The sequence below is a fragment of the Periplaneta americana genome, chromosome 11 (genome assembly GCF_040183065.1).
Source record: "Periplaneta americana isolate PAMFEO1 chromosome 11, P.americana_PAMFEO1_priV1, whole genome shotgun sequence".
Lineage (NCBI taxonomy): Eukaryota > Metazoa > Arthropoda > Insecta > Blattodea > Blattidae > Periplaneta > Periplaneta americana.
The window spans coordinates 2,100,013-2,121,150 of record NC_091127.1 but is presented as its reverse complement, the minus strand read 5'-3'; the positions used below and the strand labels follow the sequence as shown (position 1 = coordinate 2,121,150).

Genomic DNA, 21,138 nt, shown 5'->3' with positions numbered 1-21,138 from the left:
GATTGCCATTTTGATGCTATCGTGTAAGAAGGTAGTCAAGGGGGAATACGGGGCCGCATCCCGTTCCTCGGTATGGCCATTATTTCCGGAAGTAGAGACTGAAATATTTTAGGTACCCAAAAATTGAGGTTAGAAAAAAGTGCGACGGATTTGCCGGATATTAGCGGTGATTACTAGGCAACCTGCGGGGATGCTACAGTTAAAAGGGCGGGCCTCTGAGTCGCTTCGTTTTCCTTGTGTAAAAAAAATTCTGTTTTGGAAGGTCAAAATGACCATTTTTTGAAATTTTGCCGGCCTCTCCTGTCCAGACGAACGGGGATAGAGAGTTGTCCTTTATACTGAAGATAGAGTTCGACGAGCTGTATTCAACGCACTCTTCGGCTTTGTTGTTACTACACGCACTGCGGAGTTATGGCGGCTAGAATGTCGGCGGAAGGGTGGTTTAAACCCTTCCCCTTTTTTTCTCGAAAATCAGTTTGTGTTCGCGATTGCCATTTTGATGCTATCGTGTAAGAAGGTAGTCAAGGGGGAATACGGGGCCGCATCCCGTTCCTCGGTATGGCCATTATTTCCGGAAGTAGAGACTGAAATATTTTAGGTACCCAAAAATTGAGGTTAGAAAAAAGTGCGACGGATTTGCCGGATATTAGCGGTGATTACTAGGCAACCTGCGGGGATGCTACAGTTAAAAGGGCGGGCCTCTGAGTCGCTTCGTTTTCCTTGTGTAAAAAAAATTCTGTTTTGGAAGGTCAAAATGACCATTTTTTGAAATTTTGCCGGCCTCTCCTGTCCAGACGAACGGGGATAGAGAGTTGTCCTTTATACTGAAGATAGAGTTCGACGAGCTGTATTCAACGCACTCTTCGGCTTTGTTGTTACTACACGCACTGCGGAGTTATGGCGGCTAGAATGTCGGCGGAAGGGTGGTTTAAACCCTTCCCCTTTTTTTCTCGAAAATCAGTTTGTGTTCGCGATTGCCATTTTGATGCTATCGTGTAAGAAGGTAGTCAAGGGGGAATACGGGGCCGCATCCCGTTCCTCGGTATGGCCATTATTTCCGGAAGTAGAGACTGAAATATTTTAGGTACCCAAAAATTGAGGTTAGAAAAAAGTGCGACGGATTTGCCGGATATTAGCGGTGATTACTAGGCAACCTGCGGGGATGCTACAGTTAAAAGGGCGGGCCTCTGAGTCGCTTCGTTTTCCTTGTGTAAAAAAAATTCTGTTTTGGAAGGTCAAAATGACCATTTTTTGAAATTTTGCCGGCCTCTCCTGTCCAGACGAACGGGGATAGAGAGTTGTCCTTTATACTGAAGATAGAGTTCGACGAGCTGTATTCAACGCACTCTTCGGCTTTGTTGTTACTACACGCACTGCGGAGTTATGGCGGCTAGAATGTCGGCGGAAGGGTGGTTTAAACCCTTCCCCTTTTTTTCTCGAAAATCAGTTTGTGTTCGCGATTGCCATTTTGATGCTATCGTGTAAGAAGGTAGTCAAGGGGGAATACGGGGCCGCATCCCGTTCCTCGGTATGGCCATTATTTCCGGAAGTAGAGACTGAAATATTTTAGGTACCCAAAAATTGAGGTTAGAAAAAAGTGCGACGGATTTGCCGGATATTAGCGGTGATTACTAGGCAACCTGCGGGGATGCTACAGTTAAAAGGGCGGGCCTCTGAGTCGCTTCGTTTTCCTTGTGTAAAAAAAATTCTGTTTTGGAAGGTCAAAATGACCATTTTTTGAAATTTTGCCGGCCTCTCCTGTCCAGACGAACGGGGATAGAGAGTTGTCCTTTATACTGAAGATAGAGTTCGACGAGCTGTATTCAACGCACTCTTCGGCTTTGTTGTTACTACACGCACTGCGGAGTTATGGCGGCTAGAATGTCGGCGGAAGGGTGGTTTAAACCCTTCCCCTTTTTTTCTCGAAAATCAGTTTGTGTTCGCGATTGCCATTTTGATGCTATCGTGTAAGAAGGTAGTCAAGGGGGAATACGGGGCCGCATCCCGTTCCTCGGTATGGCCATTATTTCCGGAAGTAGAGACTGAAATATTTTAGGTACCCAAAAATTGAGGTTAGAAAAAAGTGCGACGGATTTGCCGGATATTAGCGGTGATTACTAGGCAACCTGCGGGGATGCTACAGTTAAAAGGGCGGGCCTCTGAGTCGCTTCGTTTTCCTTGTGTAAAAAAAATTCTGTTTTGGAAGGTCAAAATGACCATTTTTTGAAATTTTGCCGGCCTCTCCTGTCCAGACGAACGGGGATAGAGAGTTGTCCTTTATACTGAAGATAGAGTTCGACGAGCTGTATTCAACGCACTCTTCGGCTTTGTTGTTACTACACGCACTGCGGAGTTATGGCGGCTAGAATGTCGGCGGAAGGGTGGTTTAAACCCTTCCCCTTTTTTTCTCGAAAATCAGTTTGTGTTCGCGATTGCCATTTTGATGCTATCGTGTAAGAAGGTAGTCAAGGGGGAATACGGGGCCGCATCCCGTTCCTCGGTATGGCCATTATTTCCGGAAGTAGAGACTGAAATATTTTAGGTACCCAAAAATTGAGGTTAGAAAAAAGTGCGACGGATTTGCCGGATATTAGCGGTGATTACTAGGCAACCTGCGGGGATGCTACAGTTAAAAGGGCGGGCCTCTGAGTCGCTTCGTTTTCCTTGTGTAAAAAAAATTCTGTTTTGGAAGGTCAAAATGACCATTTTTTGAAATTTTGCCGGCCTCTCCTGTCCAGACGAACGGGGATAGAGAGTTGTCCTTTATACTGAAGATAGAGTTCGACGAGCTGTATTCAACGCACTCTTCGGCTTTGTTGTTACTACACGCACTGCGGAGTTATGGCGGCTAGAATGTCGGCGGAAGGGTGGTTTAAACCCTTCCCCTTTTTTTCTCGAAAATCAGTTTGTGTTCGCGATTGCCATTTTGATGCTATCGTGTAAGAAGGTAGTCAAGGGGGAATACGGGGCCGCATCCCGTTCCTCGGTATGGCCATTATTTCCGGAAGTAGAGACTGAAATATTTTAGGTACCCAAAAATTGGGGTTAGAAAAAAGTGCGACGGATTTGCCGGATATTAGCGGTGATTACTAGGCAACCTGCGGGGATGCTACAGTTAAAAGGGCGGGCCTCTGAGTCGCTTCGTTTTCCTTGTGTAAAAAAAATTCTGTTTTGGAAGGTCAAAATGACCATTTTTTGAAATTTTGCCGGCCTCTCCTGTCCAGACGAACGGGGATAGAGAGTTGTCCTTTATACTGAAGATAGAGTTCGACGAGCTGTATTCAACGCACTCTTCGGCTTTGTTGTTACTACACGCACTGCGGAGTTATGGCGGCTAGAATGTCGGCGGAAGGGTGGTTTAAACCCTTCCCCTTTTTTTCTCGAAAATCAGTTTGTGTTCGCGATTGCCATTTTGATGCTATCGTGTAAGAAGGTAGTCAAGGGGGAATACGGGGCCGCATCCCGTTCCTCGGTATGGCCATTATTTCCGGAAGTAGAGACTGAAATATTTTAGGTACCCAAAAATTGAGGTTAGAAAAAAGTGCGACGGATTTGCCGGATATTAGCGGTGATTACTAGGCAACCTGCGGGGATGCTACAGTTAAAAGGGCGGGCCTCTGAGTCGCTTCGTTTTCCTTGTGTAAAAAAAATTCTGTTTTGGAAGGTCAAAATGACCATTTTTTGAAATTTTGCCGGCCTCTCCTGTCCAGACGAACGGGGATAGAGAGTTGTCCTTTATACTGAAGATAGAGTTCGACGAGCTGTATTCAACGCACTCTTCGGCTTTGTTGTTACTACACGCACTGCGGAGTTATGGCGGCTAGAATGTCGGCGGAAGGGTGGTTTAAACCCTTCCCCTTTTTTTCTCGAAAATCAGTTTGTGTTCGCGATTGCCATTTTGATGCTATCGTGTAAGAAGGTAGTCAAGGGGGAATACGGGGCCGCATCCCGTTCCTCGGTATGGCCATTATTTCCGGAAGTAGAGACTGAAATATTTTAGGTACCCAAAAATTGAGGTTAGAAAAAAGTGCGACGGATTTGCCGGATATTAGCGGTGATTACTAGGCAACCTGCGGGGATGCTACAGTTAAAAGGGCGGGCCTCTGAGTCGCTTCGTTTTCCTTGTGTAAAAAAAATTCTGTTTTGGAAGGTCAAAATGACCATTTTTTGAAATTTTGCCGGCCTCTCCTGTCCAGACGAACGGGGATAGAGAGTTGTCCTTTATACTGAAGATAGAGTTCGACGAGCTGTATTCAACGCACTCTTCGGCTTTGTTGTTACTACACGCACTGCGGAGTTATGGCGGCTAGAATGTCGGCGGAAGGGTGGTTTAAACCCTTCCCCTTTTTTTCTCGAAAATCAGTTTGTGTTCGCGATTGCCATTTTGATGCTATCGTGTAAGAAGGTAGTCAAGGGGGAATACGGGGCCGCATCCCGTTCCTCGGTATGGCCATTATTTCCGGAAGTAGAGACTGAAATATTTTAGGTACCCAAAAATTGAGGTTAGAAAAAAGTGCGACGGATTTGCCGGATATTAGCGGTGATTACTAGGCAACCTGCGGGGATGCTACAGTTAAAAGGGCGGGCCTCTGAGTCGCTTCGTTTTCCTTGTGTAAAAAAAATTCTGTTTTGGAAGGTCAAAATGACCATTTTTTGAAATTTTGCCGGCCTCTCCTGTCCAGACGAACGGGGATAGAGAGTTGTCCTTTATACTGAAGATAGAGTTCGACGAGCTGTATTCAACGCACTCTTCGGCTTTGTTGTTACTACACGCACTGCGGAGTTATGGCGGCTAGAATGTCGGCGGAAGGGTGGTTTAAACCCTTCCCCTTTTTTTCTCGAAAATCAGTTTGTGTTCGCGATTGCCATTTTGATGCTATCGTGTAAGAAGGTAGTCAAGGGGGAATACGGGGCCGCATCCCGTTCCTCGGTATGGCCATTATTTCCGGAAGTAGAGACTGAAATATTTTAGGTACCCAAAAATTGAGGTTAGAAAAAAGTGCGACGGATTTGCCGGATATTAGCGGTGATTACTAGGCAACCTGCGGGGATGCTACAGTTAAAAGGGCGGGCCTCTGAGTCGCTTCGTTTTCCTTGTGTAAAAAAAATTCTGTTTTGGAAGGTCAAAATGACCATTTTTTGAAATTTTGCCGGCCTCTCCTGTCCAGACGAACGGGGATAGAGAGTTGTCCTTTATACTGAAGATAGAGTTCGACGAGCTGTATTCAACGCACTCTTCGGCTTTGTTGTTACTACACGCACTGCGGAGTTATGGCGGCTAGAATGTCGGCGGAAGGGTGGTTTAAACCCTTCCCCTTTTTTTCTCGAAAATCAGTTTGTGTTCGCGATTGCCATTTTGATGCTATCGTGTAAGAAGGTAGTCAAGGGGGAATACGGGGCCGCATCCCGTTCCTCGGTATGGCCATTATTTCCGGAAGTAGAGACTGAAATATTTTAGGTACCCAAAAATTGAGGTTAGAAAAAAGTGCGACGGATTTGCCGGATATTAGCGGTGATTACTAGGCAACCTGCGGGGATGCTACAGTTAAAAGGGCGGGCCTCTGAGTCGCTTCGTTTTCCTTGTGTAAAAAAAATTCTGTTTTGGAAGGTCAAAATGACCATTTTTTGAAATTTTGCCGGCCTCTCCTGTCCAGACGAACGGGGATAGAGAGTTGTCCTTTATACTGAAGATAGAGTTCGACGAGCTGTATTCAACGCACTCTTCGGCTTTGTTGTTACTACACGCACTGCGGAGTTATGGCGGCTAGAATGTCGGCGGAAGGGTGGTTTAAACCCTTCCCCTTTTTTTCTCGAAAATCAGTTTGTGTTCGCGATTGCCATTTTGATGCTATCGTGTAAGAAGGTAGTCAAGGGGGAATACGGGGCCGCATCCCGTTCCTCGGTATGGCCATTATTTCCGGAAGTAGAGACTGAAATATTTTAGGTACCCAAAAATTGGGGTTAGAAAAAAGTGCGACGGATTTGCCGGATATTAGCGGTGATTACTAGGCAACCTGCGGGGATGCTACAGTTAAAAGGGCGGGCCTCTGAGTCGCTTCGTTTTCCTTGTGTAAAAAAAATTCTGTTTTGGAAGGTCAAAATGACCATTTTTTGAAATTTTGCCGGCCTCTCCTGTCCAGACGAACGGGGATAGAGAGTTGTCCTTTATACTGAAGATAGAGTTCGACGAGCTGTATTCAACGCACTCTTCGGCTTTGTTGTTACTACACGCACTGCGGAGTTATGGCGGCTAGAATGTCGGCGGAAGGGTGGTTTAAACCCTTCCCCTTTTTTTCTCGAAAATCAGTTTGTGTTCGCGATTGCCATTTTGATGCTATCGTGTAAGAAGGTAGTCAAGGGGGAATACGGGGCCGCATCCCGTTCCTCGGTATGGCCATTATTTCCGGAAGTAGAGACTGAAATATTTTAGGTACCCAAAAATTGAGGTTAGAAAAAAGTGCGACGGATTTGCCGGATATTAGCGGTGATTACTAGGCAACCTGCGGGGATGCTACAGTTAAAAGGGCGGGCCTCTGAGTCGCTTCGTTTTCCTTGTGTAAAAAAAATTCTGTTTTGGAAGGTCAAAATGACCATTTTTTGAAATTTTGCCGGCCTCTCCTGTCCAGACGAACGGGGATAGAGAGTTGTCCTTTATACTGAAGATAGAGTTCGACGAGCTGTATTCAACGCACTCTTCGGCTTTGTTGTTACTACACGCACTGCGGAGTTATGGCGGCTAGAATGTCGGCGGAAGGGTGGTTTAAACCCTTCCCCTTTTTTTCTCGAAAATCAGTTTGTGTTCGCGATTGCCATTTTGATGCTATCGTGTAAGAAGGTAGTCAAGGGGGAATACGGGGCCGCATCCCGTTCCTCGGTATGGCCATTATTTCCGGAAGTAGAGACTGAAATATTTTAGGTACCCAAAAATTGAGGTTAGAAAAAAGTGCGACGGATTTGCCGGATATTAGCGGTGATTACTAGGCAACCTGCGGGGATGCTACAGTTAAAAGGGCGGGCCTCTGAGTCGCTTCGTTTTCCTTGTGTAAAAAAAATTCTGTTTTGGAAGGTCAAAATGACCATTTTTTGAAATTTTGCCGGCCTCTCCTGTCCAGACGAACGGGGATAGAGAGTTGTCCTTTATACTGAAGATAGAGTTCGACGAGCTGTATTCAACGCACTCTTCGGCTTTGTTGTTACTACACGCACTGCGGAGTTATGGCGGCTAGAATGTCGGCGGAAGGGTGGTTTAAACCCTTCCCCTTTTTTTCTCGAAAATCAGTTTGTGTTCGCGATTGCCATTTTGATGCTATCGTGTAAGAAGGTAGTCAAGGGGGAATACGGGGCCGCATCCCGTTCCTCGGTATGGCCATTATTTCCGGAAGTAGAGACTGAAATATTTTAGGTACCCAAAAATTGAGGTTAGAAAAAAGTGCGACGGATTTGCCGGATATTAGCGGTGATTACTAGGCAACCTGCGGGGATGCTACAGTTAAAAGGGCGGGCCTCTGAGTCGCTTCGTTTTCCTTGTGTAAAAAAAATTCTGTTTTGGAAGGTCAAAATGACCATTTTTTGAAATTTTGCCGGCCTCTCCTGTCCAGACGAACGGGGATAGAGAGTTGTCCTTTATACTGAAGATAGAGTTCGACGAGCTGTATTCAACGCACTCTTCGGCTTTGTTGTTACTACACGCACTGCGGAGTTATGGCGGCTAGAATGTCGGCGGAAGGGTGGTTTAAACCCTTCCCCTTTTTTTCTCGAAAATCAGTTTGTGTTCGCGATTGCCATTTTGATGCTATCGTGTAAGAAGGTAGTCAAGGGGGAATACGGGGCCGCATCCCGTTCCTCGGTATGGCCATTATTTCCGGAAGTAGAGACTGAAATATTTTAGGTACCCAAAAATTGAGGTTAGAAAAAAGTGCGACGGATTTGCCGGATATTAGCGGTGATTACTAGGCAACCTGCGGGGATGCTACAGTTAAAAGGGCGGGCCTCTGAGTCGCTTCGTTTTCCTTGTGTAAAAAAAATTCTGTTTTGGAAGGTCAAAATGACCATTTTTTGAAATTTTGCCGGCCTCTCCTGTCCAGACGAACGGGGATAGAGAGTTGTCCTTTATACTGAAGATAGAGTTCGACGAGCTGTATTCAACGCACTCTTCGGCTTTGTTGTTACTACACGCACTGCGGAGTTATGGCGGCTAGAATGTCGGCGGAAGGGTGGTTTAAACCCTTCCCCTTTTTTTCTCGAAAATCAGTTTGTGTTCGCGATTGCCATTTTGATGCTATCGTGTAAGAAGGTAGTCAAGGGGGAATACGGGGCCGCATCCCGTTCCTCGGTATGGCCATTATTTCCGGAAGTAGAGACTGAAATATTTTAGGTACCCAAAAATTGAGGTTAGAAAAAAGTGCGACGGATTTGCCGGATATTAGCGGTGATTACTAGGCAACCTGCGGGGATGCTACAGTTAAAAGGGCGGGCCTCTGAGTCGCTTCGTTTTCCTTGTGTAAAAAAAATTCTGTTTTGGAAGGTCAAAATGACCATTTTTTGAAATTTTGCCGGCCTCTCCTGTCCAGACGAACGGGGATAGAGAGTTGTCCTTTATACTGAAGATAGAGTTCGACGAGCTGTATTCAACGCACTCTTCGGCTTTGTTGTTACTACACGCACTGCGGAGTTATGGCGGCTAGAATGTCGGCGGAAGGGTGGTTTAAACCCTTCCCCTTTTTTTCTCGAAAATCAGTTTGTGTTCGCGATTGCCATTTTGATGCTATCGTGTAAGAAGGTAGTCAAGGGGGAATACGGGGCCGCATCCCGTTCCTCGGTATGGCCATTATTTCCGGAAGTAGAGACTGAAATATTTTAGGTACCCAAAAATTGAGGTTAGAAAAAAGTGCGACGGATTTGCCGGATATTAGCGGTGATTACTAGGCAACCTGCGGGGATGCTACAGTTAAAAGGGCGGGCCTCTGAGTCGCTTCGTTTTCCTTGTGTAAAAAAAATTCTGTTTTGGAAGGTCAAAATGACCATTTTTTGAAATTTTGCCGGCCTCTCCTGTCCAGACGAACGGGGATAGAGAGTTGTCCTTTATACTGAAGATAGAGTTCGACGAGCTGTATTCAACGCACTCTTCGGCTTTGTTGTTACTACACGCACTGCGGAGTTATGGCGGCTAGAATGTCGGCGGAAGGGTGGTTTAAACCCTTCCCCTTTTTTTCTCGAAAATCAGTTTGTGTTCGCGATTGCCATTTTGATGCTATCGTGTAAGAAGGTAGTCAAGGGGGAATACGGGGCCGCATCCCGTTCCTCGGTATGGCCATTATTTCCGGAAGTAGAGACTGAAATATTTTAGGTACCCAAAAATTGAGGTTAGAAAAAAGTGCGACGGATTTGCCGGATATTAGCGGTGATTACTAGGCAACCTGCGGGGATGCTACAGTTAAAAGGGCGGGCCTCTGAGTCGCTTCGTTTTCCTTGTGTAAAAAAAATTCTGTTTTGGAAGGTCAAAATGACCATTTTTTGAAATTTTGCCGGCCTCTCCTGTCCAGACGAACGGGGATAGAGAGTTGTCCTTTATACTGAAGATAGAGTTCGACGAGCTGTATTCAACGCACTCTTCGGCTTTGTTGTTACTACACGCACTGCGGAGTTATGGCGGCTAGAATGTCGGCGGAAGGGTGGTTTAAACCCTTCCCCTTTTTTTCTCGAAAATCAGTTTGTGTTCGCGATTGCCATTTTGATGCTATCGTGTAAGAAGGTAGTCAAGGGGGAATACGGGGCCGCATCCCGTTCCTCGGTATGGCCATTATTTCCGGAAGTAGAGACTGAAATATTTTAGGTACCCAAAAATTGGGGTTAGAAAAAAGTGCGACGGATTTGCCGGATATTAGCGGTGATTACTAGGCAACCTGCGGGGATGCTACAGTTAAAAGGGCGGGCCTCTGAGTCGCTTCGTTTTCCTTGTGTAAAAAAAATTCTGTTTTGGAAGGTCAAAATGACCATTTTTTGAAATTTTGCCGGCCTCTCCTGTCCAGACGAACGGGGATAGAGAGTTGTCCTTTATACTGAAGATAGAGTTCGACGAGCTGTATTCAACGCACTCTTCGGCTTTGTTGTTACTACACGCACTGCGGAGTTATGGCGGCTAGAATGTCGGCGGAAGGGTGGTTTAAACCCTTCCCCTTTTTTTCTCGAAAATCAGTTTGTGTTCGCGATTGCCATTTTGATGCTATCGTGTAAGAAGGTAGTCAAGGGGGAATACGGGGCCGCATCCCGTTCCTCGGTATGGCCATTATTTCCGGAAGTAGAGACTGAAATATTTTAGGTACCCAAAAATTGAGGTTAGAAAAAAGTGCGACGGATTTGCCGGATATTAGCGGTGATTACTAGGCAACCTGCGGGGATGCTACAGTTAAAAGGGCGGGCCTCTGAGTCGCTTCGTTTTCCTTGTGTAAAAAAAATTCTGTTTTGGAAGGTCAAAATGACCATTTTTTGAAATTTTGCCGGCCTCTCCTGTCCAGACGAACGGGGATAGAGAGTTGTCCTTTATACTGAAGATAGAGTTCGACGAGCTGTATTCAACGCACTCTTCGGCTTTGTTGTTACTACACGCACTGCGGAGTTATGGCGGCTAGAATGTCGGCGGAAGGGTGGTTTAAACCCTTCCCCTTTTTTTCTCGAAAATCAGTTTGTGTTCGCGATTGCCATTTTGATGCTATCGTGTAAGAAGGTAGTCAAGGGGGAATACGGGGCCGCATCCCGTTCCTCGGTATGGCCATTATTTCCGGAAGTAGAGACTGAAATATTTTAGGTACCCAAAAATTGAGGTTAGAAAAAAGTGCGACGGATTTGCCGGATATTAGCGGTGATTACTAGGCAACCTGCGGGGATGCTACAGTTAAAAGGGCGGGCCTCTGAGTCGCTTCGTTTTCCTTGTGTAAAAAAAATTCTGTTTTGGAAGGTCAAAATGACCATTTTTTGAAATTTTGCCGGCCTCTCCTGTCCAGACGAACGGGGATAGAGAGTTGTCCTTTATACTGAAGATAGAGTTCGACGAGCTGTATTCAACGCACTCTTCGGCTTTGTTGTTACTACACGCACTGCGGAGTTATGGCGGCTAGAATGTCGGCGGAAGGGTGGTTTAAACCCTTCCCCTTTTTTTCTCGAAAATCAGTTTGTGTTCGCGATTGCCATTTTGATGCTATCGTGTAAGAAGGTAGTCAAGGGGGAATACGGGGCCGCATCCCGTTCCTCGGTATGGCCATTATTTCCGGAAGTAGAGACTGAAATATTTTAGGTACCCAAAAATTGAGGTTAGAAAAAAGTGCGACGGATTTGCCGGATATTAGCGGTGATTACTAGGCAACCTGCGGGGATGCTACAGTTAAAAGGGCGGGCCTCTGAGTCGCTTCGTTTTCCTTGTGTAAAAAAAATTCTGTTTTGGAAGGTCAAAATGACCATTTTTTGAAATTTTGCCGGCCTCTCCTGTCCAGACGAACGGGGATAGAGAGTTGTCCTTTATACTGAAGATAGAGTTCGACGAGCTGTATTCAACGCACTCTTCGGCTTTGTTGTTACTACACGCACTGCGGAGTTATGGCGGCTAGAATGTCGGCGGAAGGGTGGTTTAAACCCTTCCCCTTTTTTTCTCGAAAATCAGTTTGTGTTCGCGATTGCCATTTTGATGCTATCGTGTAAGAAGGTAGTCAAGGGGGAATACGGGGCCGCATCCCGTTCCTCGGTATGGCCATTATTTCCGGAAGTAGAGACTGAAATATTTTAGGTACCCAAAAATTGAGGTTAGAAAAAAGTGCGACGGATTTGCCGGATATTAGCGGTGATTACTAGGCAACCTGCGGGGATGCTACAGTTAAAAGGGCGGGCCTCTGAGTCGCTTCGTTTTCCTTGTGTAAAAAAAATTCTGTTTTGGAAGGTCAAAATGACCATTTTTTGAAATTTTGCCGGCCTCTCCTGTCCAGACGAACGGGGATAGAGAGTTGTCCTTTATACTGAAGATAGAGTTCGACGAGCTGTATTCAACGCACTCTTCGGCTTTGTTGTTACTACACGCACTGCGGAGTTATGGCGGCTAGAATGTCGGCGGAAGGGTGGTTTAAACCCTTCCCCTTTTTTTCTCGAAAATCAGTTTGTGTTCGCGATTGCCATTTTGATGCTATCGTGTAAGAAGGTAGTCAAGGGGGAATACGGGGCCGCATCCCGTTCCTCGGTATGGCCATTATTTCCGGAAGTAGAGACTGAAATATTTTAGGTACCCAAAAATTGAGGTTAGAAAAAAGTGCGACGGATTTGCCGGATATTAGCGGTGATTACTAGGCAACCTGCGGGGATGCTACAGTTAAAAGGGCGGGCCTCTGAGTCGCTTCGTTTTCCTTGTGTAAAAAAAATTCTGTTTTGGAAGGTCAAAATGACCATTTTTTGAAATTTTGCCGGCCTCTCCTGTCCAGACGAACGGGGATAGAGAGTTGTCCTTTATACTGAAGATAGAGTTCGACGAGCTGTATTCAACGCACTCTTCGGCTTTGTTGTTACTACACGCACTGCGGAGTTATGGCGGCTAGAATGTCGGCGGAAGGGTGGTTTAAACCCTTCCCCTTTTTTTCTCGAAAATCAGTTTGTGTTCGCGATTGCCATTTTGATGCTATCGTGTAAGAAGGTAGTCAAGGGGGAATACGGGGCCGCATCCCGTTCCTCGGTATGGCCATTATTTCCGGAAGTAGAGACTGAAATATTTTAGGTACCCAAAAATTGGGGTTAGAAAAAAGTGCGACGGATTTGCCGGATATTAGCGGTGATTACTAGGCAACCTGCGGGGATGCTACAGTTAAAAGGGCGGGCCTCTGAGTCGCTTCGTTTTCCTTGTGTAAAAAAAATTCTGTTTTGGAAGGTCAAAATGACCATTTTTTGAAATTTTGCCGGCCTCTCCTGTCCAGACGAACGGGGATAGAGAGTTGTCCTTTATACTGAAGATAGAGTTCGACGAGCTGTATTCAACGCACTCTTCGGCTTTGTTGTTACTACACGCACTGCGGAGTTATGGCGGCTAGAATGTCGGCGGAAGGGTGGTTTAAACCCTTCCCCTTTTTTTCTCGAAAATCAGTTTGTGTTCGCGATTGCCATTTTGATGCTATCGTGTAAGAAGGTAGTCAAGGGGGAATACGGGGCCGCATCCCGTTCCTCGGTATGGCCATTATTTCCGGAAGTAGAGACTGAAATATTTTAGGTACCCAAAAATTGAGGTTAGAAAAAAGTGCGACGGATTTGCCGGATATTAGCGGTGATTACTAGGCAACCTGCGGGGATGCTACAGTTAAAAGGGCGGGCCTCTGAGTCGCTTCGTTTTCCTTGTGTAAAAAAAATTCTGTTTTGGAAGGTCAAAATGACCATTTTTTGAAATTTTGCCGGCCTCTCCTGTCCAGACGAACGGGGATAGAGAGTTGTCCTTTATACTGAAGATAGAGTTCGACGAGCTGTATTCAACGCACTCTTCGGCTTTGTTGTTACTACACGCACTGCGGAGTTATGGCGGCTAGAATGTCGGCGGAAGGGTGGTTTAAACCCTTCCCCTTTTTTTCTCGAAAATCAGTTTGTGTTCGCGATTGCCATTTTGATGCTATCGTGTAAGAAGGTAGTCAAGGGGGAATACGGGGCCGCATCCCGTTCCTCGGTATGGCCATTATTTCCGGAAGTAGAGACTGAAATATTTTAGGTACCCAAAAATTGAGGTTAGAAAAAAGTGCGACGGATTTGCCGGATATTAGCGGTGATTACTAGGCAACCTGCGGGGATGCTACAGTTAAAAGGGCGGGCCTCTGAGTCGCTTCGTTTTCCTTGTGTAAAAAAAATTCTGTTTTGGAAGGTCAAAATGACCATTTTTTGAAATTTTGCCGGCCTCTCCTGTCCAGACGAACGGGGATAGAGAGTTGTCCTTTATACTGAAGATAGAGTTCGACGAGCTGTATTCAACGCACTCTTCGGCTTTGTTGTTACTACACGCACTGCGGAGTTATGGCGGCTAGAATGTCGGCGGAAGGGTGGTTTAAACCCTTCCCCTTTTTTTCTCGAAAATCAGTTTGTGTTCGCGATTGCCATTTTGATGCTATCGTGTAAGAAGGTAGTCAAGGGGGAATACGGGGCCGCATCCCGTTCCTCGGTATGGCCATTATTTCCGGAAGTAGAGACTGAAATATTTTAGGTACCCAAAAATTGAGGTTAGAAAAAAGTGCGACGGATTTGCCGGATATTAGCGGTGATTACTAGGCAACCTGCGGGGATGCTACAGTTAAAAGGGCGGGCCTCTGAGTCGCTTCGTTTTCCTTGTGTAAAAAAAATTCTGTTTTGGAAGGTCAAAATGACCATTTTTTGAAATTTTGCCGGCCTCTCCTGTCCAGACGAACGGGGATAGAGAGTTGTCCTTTATACTGAAGATAGAGTTCGACGAGCTGTATTCAACGCACTCTTCGGCTTTGTTGTTACTACACGCACTGCGGAGTTATGGCGGCTAGAATGTCGGCGGAAGGGTGGTTTAAACCCTTCCCCTTTTTTTCTCGAAAATCAGTTTGTGTTCGCGATTGCCATTTTGATGCTATCGTGTAAGAAGGTAGTCAAGGGGGAATACGGGGCCGCATCCCGTTCCTCGGTATGGCCATTATTTCCGGAAGTAGAGACTGAAATATTTTAGGTACCCAAAAATTGAGGTTAGAAAAAAGTGCGACGGATTTGCCGGATATTAGCGGTGATTACTAGGCAACCTGCGGGGATGCTACAGTTAAAAGGGCGGGCCTCTGAGTCGCTTCGTTTTCCTTGTGTAAAAAAAATTCTGTTTTGGAAGGTCAAAATGACCATTTTTTGAAATTTTGCCGGCCTCTCCTGTCCAGACGAACGGGGATAGAGAGTTGTCCTTTATACTGAAGATAGAGTTCGACGAGCTGTATTCAACGCACTCTTCGGCTTTGTTGTTACTACACGCACTGCGGAGTTATGGCGGCTAGAATGTCGGCGGAAGGGTGGTTTAAACCCTTCCCCTTTTTTTCTCGAAAATCAGTTTGTGTTCGCGATTGCCATTTTGATGCTATCGTGTAAGAAGGTAGTCAAGGGGGAATACGGGGCCGCATCCCGTTCCTCGGTATGGCCATTATTTCCGGAAGTAGAGACTGAAATATTTTAGGTACCCAAAAATTGGGGTTAGAAAAAAGTGCGACGGATTTGCCGGATATTAGCGGTGATTACTAGGCAACCTGCGGGGATGCTACAGTTAAAAGGGCGGGCCTCTGAGTCGCTTCGTTTTCCTTGTGTAAAAAAAATTCTGTTTTGGAAGGTCAAAATGACCATTTTTTGAAATTTTGCCGGCCTCTCCTGTCCAGACGAACGGGGATAGAGAGTTGTCCTTTATACTGAAGATAGAGTTCGACGAGCTGTATTCAACGCACTCTTCGGCTTTGTTGTTACTACACGCACTGCGGAGTTATGGCGGCTAGAATGTCGGCGGAAGGGTGGTTTAAACCCTTCCCCTTTTTTTCTCGAAAATCAGTTTGTGTTCGCGATTGCCATTTTGATGCTATCGTGTAAGAAGGTAGTCAAGGGGGAATACGGGGCCGCATCCCGTTCCTCGGTATGGCCATTATTTCCGGAAGTAGAGACTGAAATATTTTAGGTACCCAAAAATTGAGGTTAGAAAAAAGTGCGACGGATTTGCCGGATATTAGCGGTGATTACTAGGCAACCTGCGGGGATGCTACAGTTAAAAGGGCGGGCCTCTGAGTCGCTTCGTTTTCCTTGTGTAAAAAAAATTCTGTTTTGGAAGGTCAAAATGACCATTTTTTGAAATTTTGCCGGCCTCTCCTGTCCAGACGAACGGGGATAGAGAGTTGTCCTTTATACTGAAGATAGAGTTCGACGAGCTGTATTCAACGCACTCTTCGGCTTTGTTGTTACTACACGCACTGCGGAGTTATGGCGGCTAGAATGTCGGCGGAAGGGTGGTTTTAAACCCTTCCCCTTTTTTTCTCGAAAATCAGTTTGTGTTCGCGATTGCCATTTTGATGCTATCGTGTAAGAAGGTAGTCAAGGGGGAATACGGGGCCGCATCCCGTTCCTCGGTATGGCCATTATTTCCGGAAGTAGAGACTGAAATATTTTAGGTACCCAAAAATTGAGGTTAGAAAAAAGTGCGACGGATTTGCCGGATATTAGCGGTGATTACTAGGCAACCTGCGGGGATGCTACAGTTAAAAGGGCGGGCCTCTGAGTCGCTTCGTTTTCCTTGTGTAAAAAAAATTCTGTTTTGGAAGGTCAAAATGACCATTTTTTGAAATTTTGCCGGCCTCTCCTGTCCAGACGAACGGGGATAGAGAGTTGTCCTTTATACTGAAGATAGAGTTCGACGAGCTGTATTCAACGCACTCTTCGGCTTTGTTGTTACTACACGCACTGCGGAGTTATGGCGGCTAGAATGTCGGCGGAAGGGTGGTTTAAACCCTTCCCCTTTTTTTCTCGAAAATCAGTTTGTGTTCGCGATTGCCATTTTGATGCTATCGTGTAAGAAGGTAGTCAAGGGGGAATACGGGGCCGCATCCCGTTCCTCGGTATGGCCATTATTTCCGGAAGTAGAGACTGAAATATTTTAGGTACCCAAAAATTGGGGTTAGAAAAAAGTGCGACGGATTTGCCGGATATTAGCGGTGATTACTAGGCAACCTGCGGGGATGCTACAGTTAAAAGGGCGGGCCTCTGAGTCGCTTCGTTTTCCTTGTGTAAAAAAAATTCTGTTTTGGAAGGTCAAAATGACCATTTTTTGAAATTTTGCCGGCCTCTCCTGTCCAGACGAACGGGGATAGAGAGTTGTCCTTTATACTGAAGATAGAGTTCGACGAGCTGTATTCAACGCACTCTTCGGCTTTGTTGTTACTACACGCACTGCGGAGTTATGGCGGCTAGAATGTCGGCGGAAGGGTGGTTTAAACCCTTCCCCTTTTTTTCTCGAAAATCAGTTTGTGTTCGCGATTGCCATTTTGATGCTATCGTGTAAGAAGGTAGTCAAGGGGGAATACGGGGCCGCATCCCGTTCCTCGGTATGGCCATTATTTCCGGAAGTAGAGACTGAAATATTTTAGGTACCCAAAAATTGAGGTTAGAAAAAAGTGCGACGGATTTGCCGGATATTAGCGGTGATTACTAGGCAACCTGCGGGGATGCTACAGTTAAAAGGGCGGGCCTCTGAGTCGCTTCGTTTTCCTTGTGTAAAAAAAATTCTGTTTTGGAAGGTCAAAATGACCATTTTTTGAAATTTTGCCGGCCTCTCCTGTCCAGACGAACGGGGATAGAGAGTTGTCCTTTATACTGAAGATAGAGTTCGACGAGCTGTATTCAACGCACTCTTCGGCTTTGTTGTTACTACACGCACTGCGGAGTTATGGCGGCTAGAATGTCGGCGGAAGGGTGGTTTAAACCCTTCCCCTTTTTTTCTCGAAAATCAGTTTGTGTTCGCGATTGCCATTTTGATGCTATCGTGTAAGAAGGTAGTCAAGGGGGAATACGGGGCCGCATCCCGTTCCTCGGTATGGCCATTATTTCCGGAAGTAGAGACTGAAATATTTTAGGTACCCAAAAATTGAGGTTAGAAAAAAGTGCGACGGATTTGCCGGATATTAGCGGTGATTACTAGGCAACCTGCGGGGATGCTACAGTTAAAAGGGCGGGCCTCTGAGTCGCTTCGTTTTCCTTGTGTAAAAATAATTCTGTTTTGGAAGGTCAAAATGACCATTTTTTGAAATTTTGCCGGCCTCTCCTGTCCAGACGAACGGGGATAGAGAGTTGTCCTTTATACTGAAGATAGAGTTCGACGAGCTGTATTCAACGCACTCTTCGGCTTTGTTGTTACTACACGCACTGCGGAGTTATGGCGGCTAGAATGTCGGCGGAAGGGTGGTTTAAACCCTTCCCCTTTTTTTCTCGAAAATCAGTTTGTGTTCGCGATTGCCATTTTGATGCTATCGTGTAAGAAGGTAGTCAAGGGGGAATACGGGGCCGCATCCCGTTCCTCGGTATGGCCATTATTTCCGGAAGTAGAGACTGAAATATTTTAGGTACCCAAAAATTGAGGTTAGAAAAAAGTGCGACGGATTTGCCGGATATTAGCGGTGATTACTAGGCAACCTGCGGGGATGCTACAGTTAAAAGGGCGGGCCTCTGAGTCGCTTCGTTTTCCTTGTGTAAAAAAAATTCTGTTTTGGAAGGTCAAAATGACCATTTTTTGAAATTTTGCCGGCCTCTCCTGTCCAGACGAACGGGGATAGAGAGTTGTCCTTTATACTGAAGATAGAGTTCGACGAGCTGTATTCAACGCACTCTTCGGCTTTGTTGTTACTACACGCACTGCGGAGTTATGGCGGCTAGAATGTCGGCGGAAGGGTGGTTTAAACCCTTCCCCTTTTTTTCTCGAAAATCAGTTTGTGTTCGCGATTGCCATTTTGATGCTATCGTGTAAGAAGGTAGTCAAGGGGGAATACGGGGCCGCATCCCGTTCCTCGGTATGGCCATTATTTCCGGAAGTAGAGACTGAAATATTTTAGGTACCCAAAAATTGAGGTTAGAAAAAAGTGCGACGGATTTGCCGGATATTAGCGGTGATTACTAGGCAACCTGCGGGGATGCTACAGTTAAAAGGGCGGGCCTCTGAGTCGCTTCGTTTTCCTTGTGTAAAAAAAATTCTGTTTTGGAAGGTCAAAATGACCATTTTTTGAAATTTTGCCGGCCTCTCCTGTCCAGACGAACGGGGATAGAGAGTTGTCCTTTATACTGAAGATAGAGTTCGACGAGCTGTATTCAACGCACTCTTCGGCTTTGTTGTTACTACACGCACTGCGGAGTTATGGCGGCTAGAATGTCGGCGGAAGGGTGGTTTAAACCCTTCCCCTTTTTTTCTCGAAAATCAGTTTGTGTTCGCGATTGCCATTTTGATGCTATCGTGTAAGAAGGTAGTCAAGGGGGAATACGGGGCCGCATCCCGTTCCTCGGTATGGCCATTATTTCCGGAAGTAGAGACTGAAATATTTTAGGTACCCAAAAATTGAGGTTAGAAAAAAGTGCGACGGATTTGCCGGATATTAGCGGTGATTACTAGGCAACCTGCGGGGATGCTACAGTTAAAAGGGCGGGCCTCTGAGTCGCTTCGTTTTCCTTGTGTAAAAAAAATTCTGTTTTGGAAGGTCAAAATGACCATTTTTTGAAATTTTGCCGGCCTCTCCTGTCCAGACGAACGGGGATAGAGAGTTGTCCTTTATACTGAAGATAGAGTTCGACGAGCTGTATTCAACGCACTCTTCGGCTTTGTTGTTACTACACGCACTGCGGAGTTATGGCGGCTAGAATGTCGGCGGAAGGGTGGTTTAAACCCTTCCCCTTTTTTTCTCGAAAATCAGTTTGTGTTCGCGATTGCCATTTTGATGCTATCGTGTAAGAAGGTAGTCAAGGGGGAATACGGGGCCGCATCCCGTTCCTCGGTATGGCCATTATTTCCGGAAGTAGAGACTGAAATATTTTAGGTACCCAAAAATTGAGGTTAGAAAAAAGTGCGACGGATTTGCCGGATATTAGCGGTGATTACTAGGCAACCTGCGGGGATGCTACAGTTAAAAGGGCGGGCCTCTGAGTCGCTTCGTTTTCCTTGTGTAAAAAAAATTCTGTTTTGGAAGGTCAAAATGACCATTTTTTGAAATTTTGCCGGCCTCTCCTGTCCAGACGAACGGGGATAGAGAGTTGTCCTTTATACTGAAGATAGAGTTCGACGAGCTGTATTCAACGCACTCTTCGGCTTTGTTGTTACTACACGCACTGCGGAGTTATGGCGGCTAGAATGTCGGCGGAAGGGTGGTTTAAACCCTTCCCCTTTTTTTCTCGAAAATCAGTTTGTGTTCGCGATTGCCATTTTGATGCTATCGTGTAAGAAGGTAGTCAAGGGGGAATACGGGGCCGCATCCCGTTCCTCGGTATGGCCATTATTTCCGGAAGTAGAGACTGAAATATTTTAGGTACCCAAAAATTGAGGTTAGAAAAAAGTGCGACGGATTTGCCGGATATTAGCGGTGATTACTAGGCAACCTGCGGGGATGCTACAGTTAAAAGGGCGGGCCTCTGAGTCGCTTCGTTTTCCTTGTGTAAAAAAAATTCTGTTTTGGAAGGTCAAAATGACCATTTTTTGAAATTTTGCCGGCCTCTCCTGTCCAGACGAACGGGGATAGAGAGTTGTCCTTTATACTGAAGATAGAGTTCGACGAGCTGTATTCAACGCACTCTTCGGCTTTGTTGTTACTACACGCACTGCGGAGTTATGGCGGCTAGAATGTCGGCGGAAGGGTGGTTTAAACCCTTCCCCTTTTTTTCTCGAAAATCAGTTTGTGTTCGCGATTGCCATTTTGATGCTATCGTGTAAGAAGGTAGTCAAGGGGGAATACGGGGCCGCATCCCGTTCCTCGGTATGGCCATTATTTCCGGAAGTAGAGACTGAAATATTTTAGGTACCCAAAAATTGGGGTTAGAAAAAAGTGCGACGGATTTGCCGGATATTAGCGGTGATTACTAGGCAACCTGCGGGGATGCTACAGTTAAAAGGGCGGGCCTCTGAGTCGCTTCGTTTTCCTTGTGTAAAAAAAATTCTGTTTTGGAAGGTCAAAATGACCATTTTTTGAAATTTTGCCGGCCTCTCCTGTCCAGACGAACGGGGATAGAGAGTTGTCCTTTATACTGAAGATAGAGTTCGACGAGCTGTATTCAACGCACTCTTCGGCTTTGTTGTTACTACACGCACTGCGGAGTTATGGCGGCTAGAATGTCGGCGGAAGGGTGGTTTAAACCCTTCCCCTTTTTTTCTCGAAAATCAGTTTGTGTTCGCGATTGCCATTTTGATGCTATCGTGTAAGAAGGTAGTCAAGGGGGAATACGGGGCCGCATCCCGTTCCTCGGTATGGCCATTATTTCCGGAAGTAGAGACTGAAATATTTTAGGTACCCAAAAATTGAGGTTAGAAAAAAGTGCGACGGATTTGCCGGATATTAGCGGTGATTACTAGGCAACCTGCGGGGATGCTACAGTTAAAAGGGCGGGCCTCTGAGTCGCTTCGTTTTCCTTGTG

At 45.9% G+C, this 21,138-nt stretch overlaps 1 protein-coding gene across 2 annotated transcripts in view; it reads left to right on the top strand.

Annotated features, from left to right (window-relative positions):
• Positions 1–21,138, top strand: part of LOC138708718 (ATP-binding cassette sub-family C member 5-like) — a 347,709-nt gene that overhangs the window by 253,818 nt on the left and 72,753 nt on the right. The gene's annotated exons all lie outside the window — the stretch shown is intronic.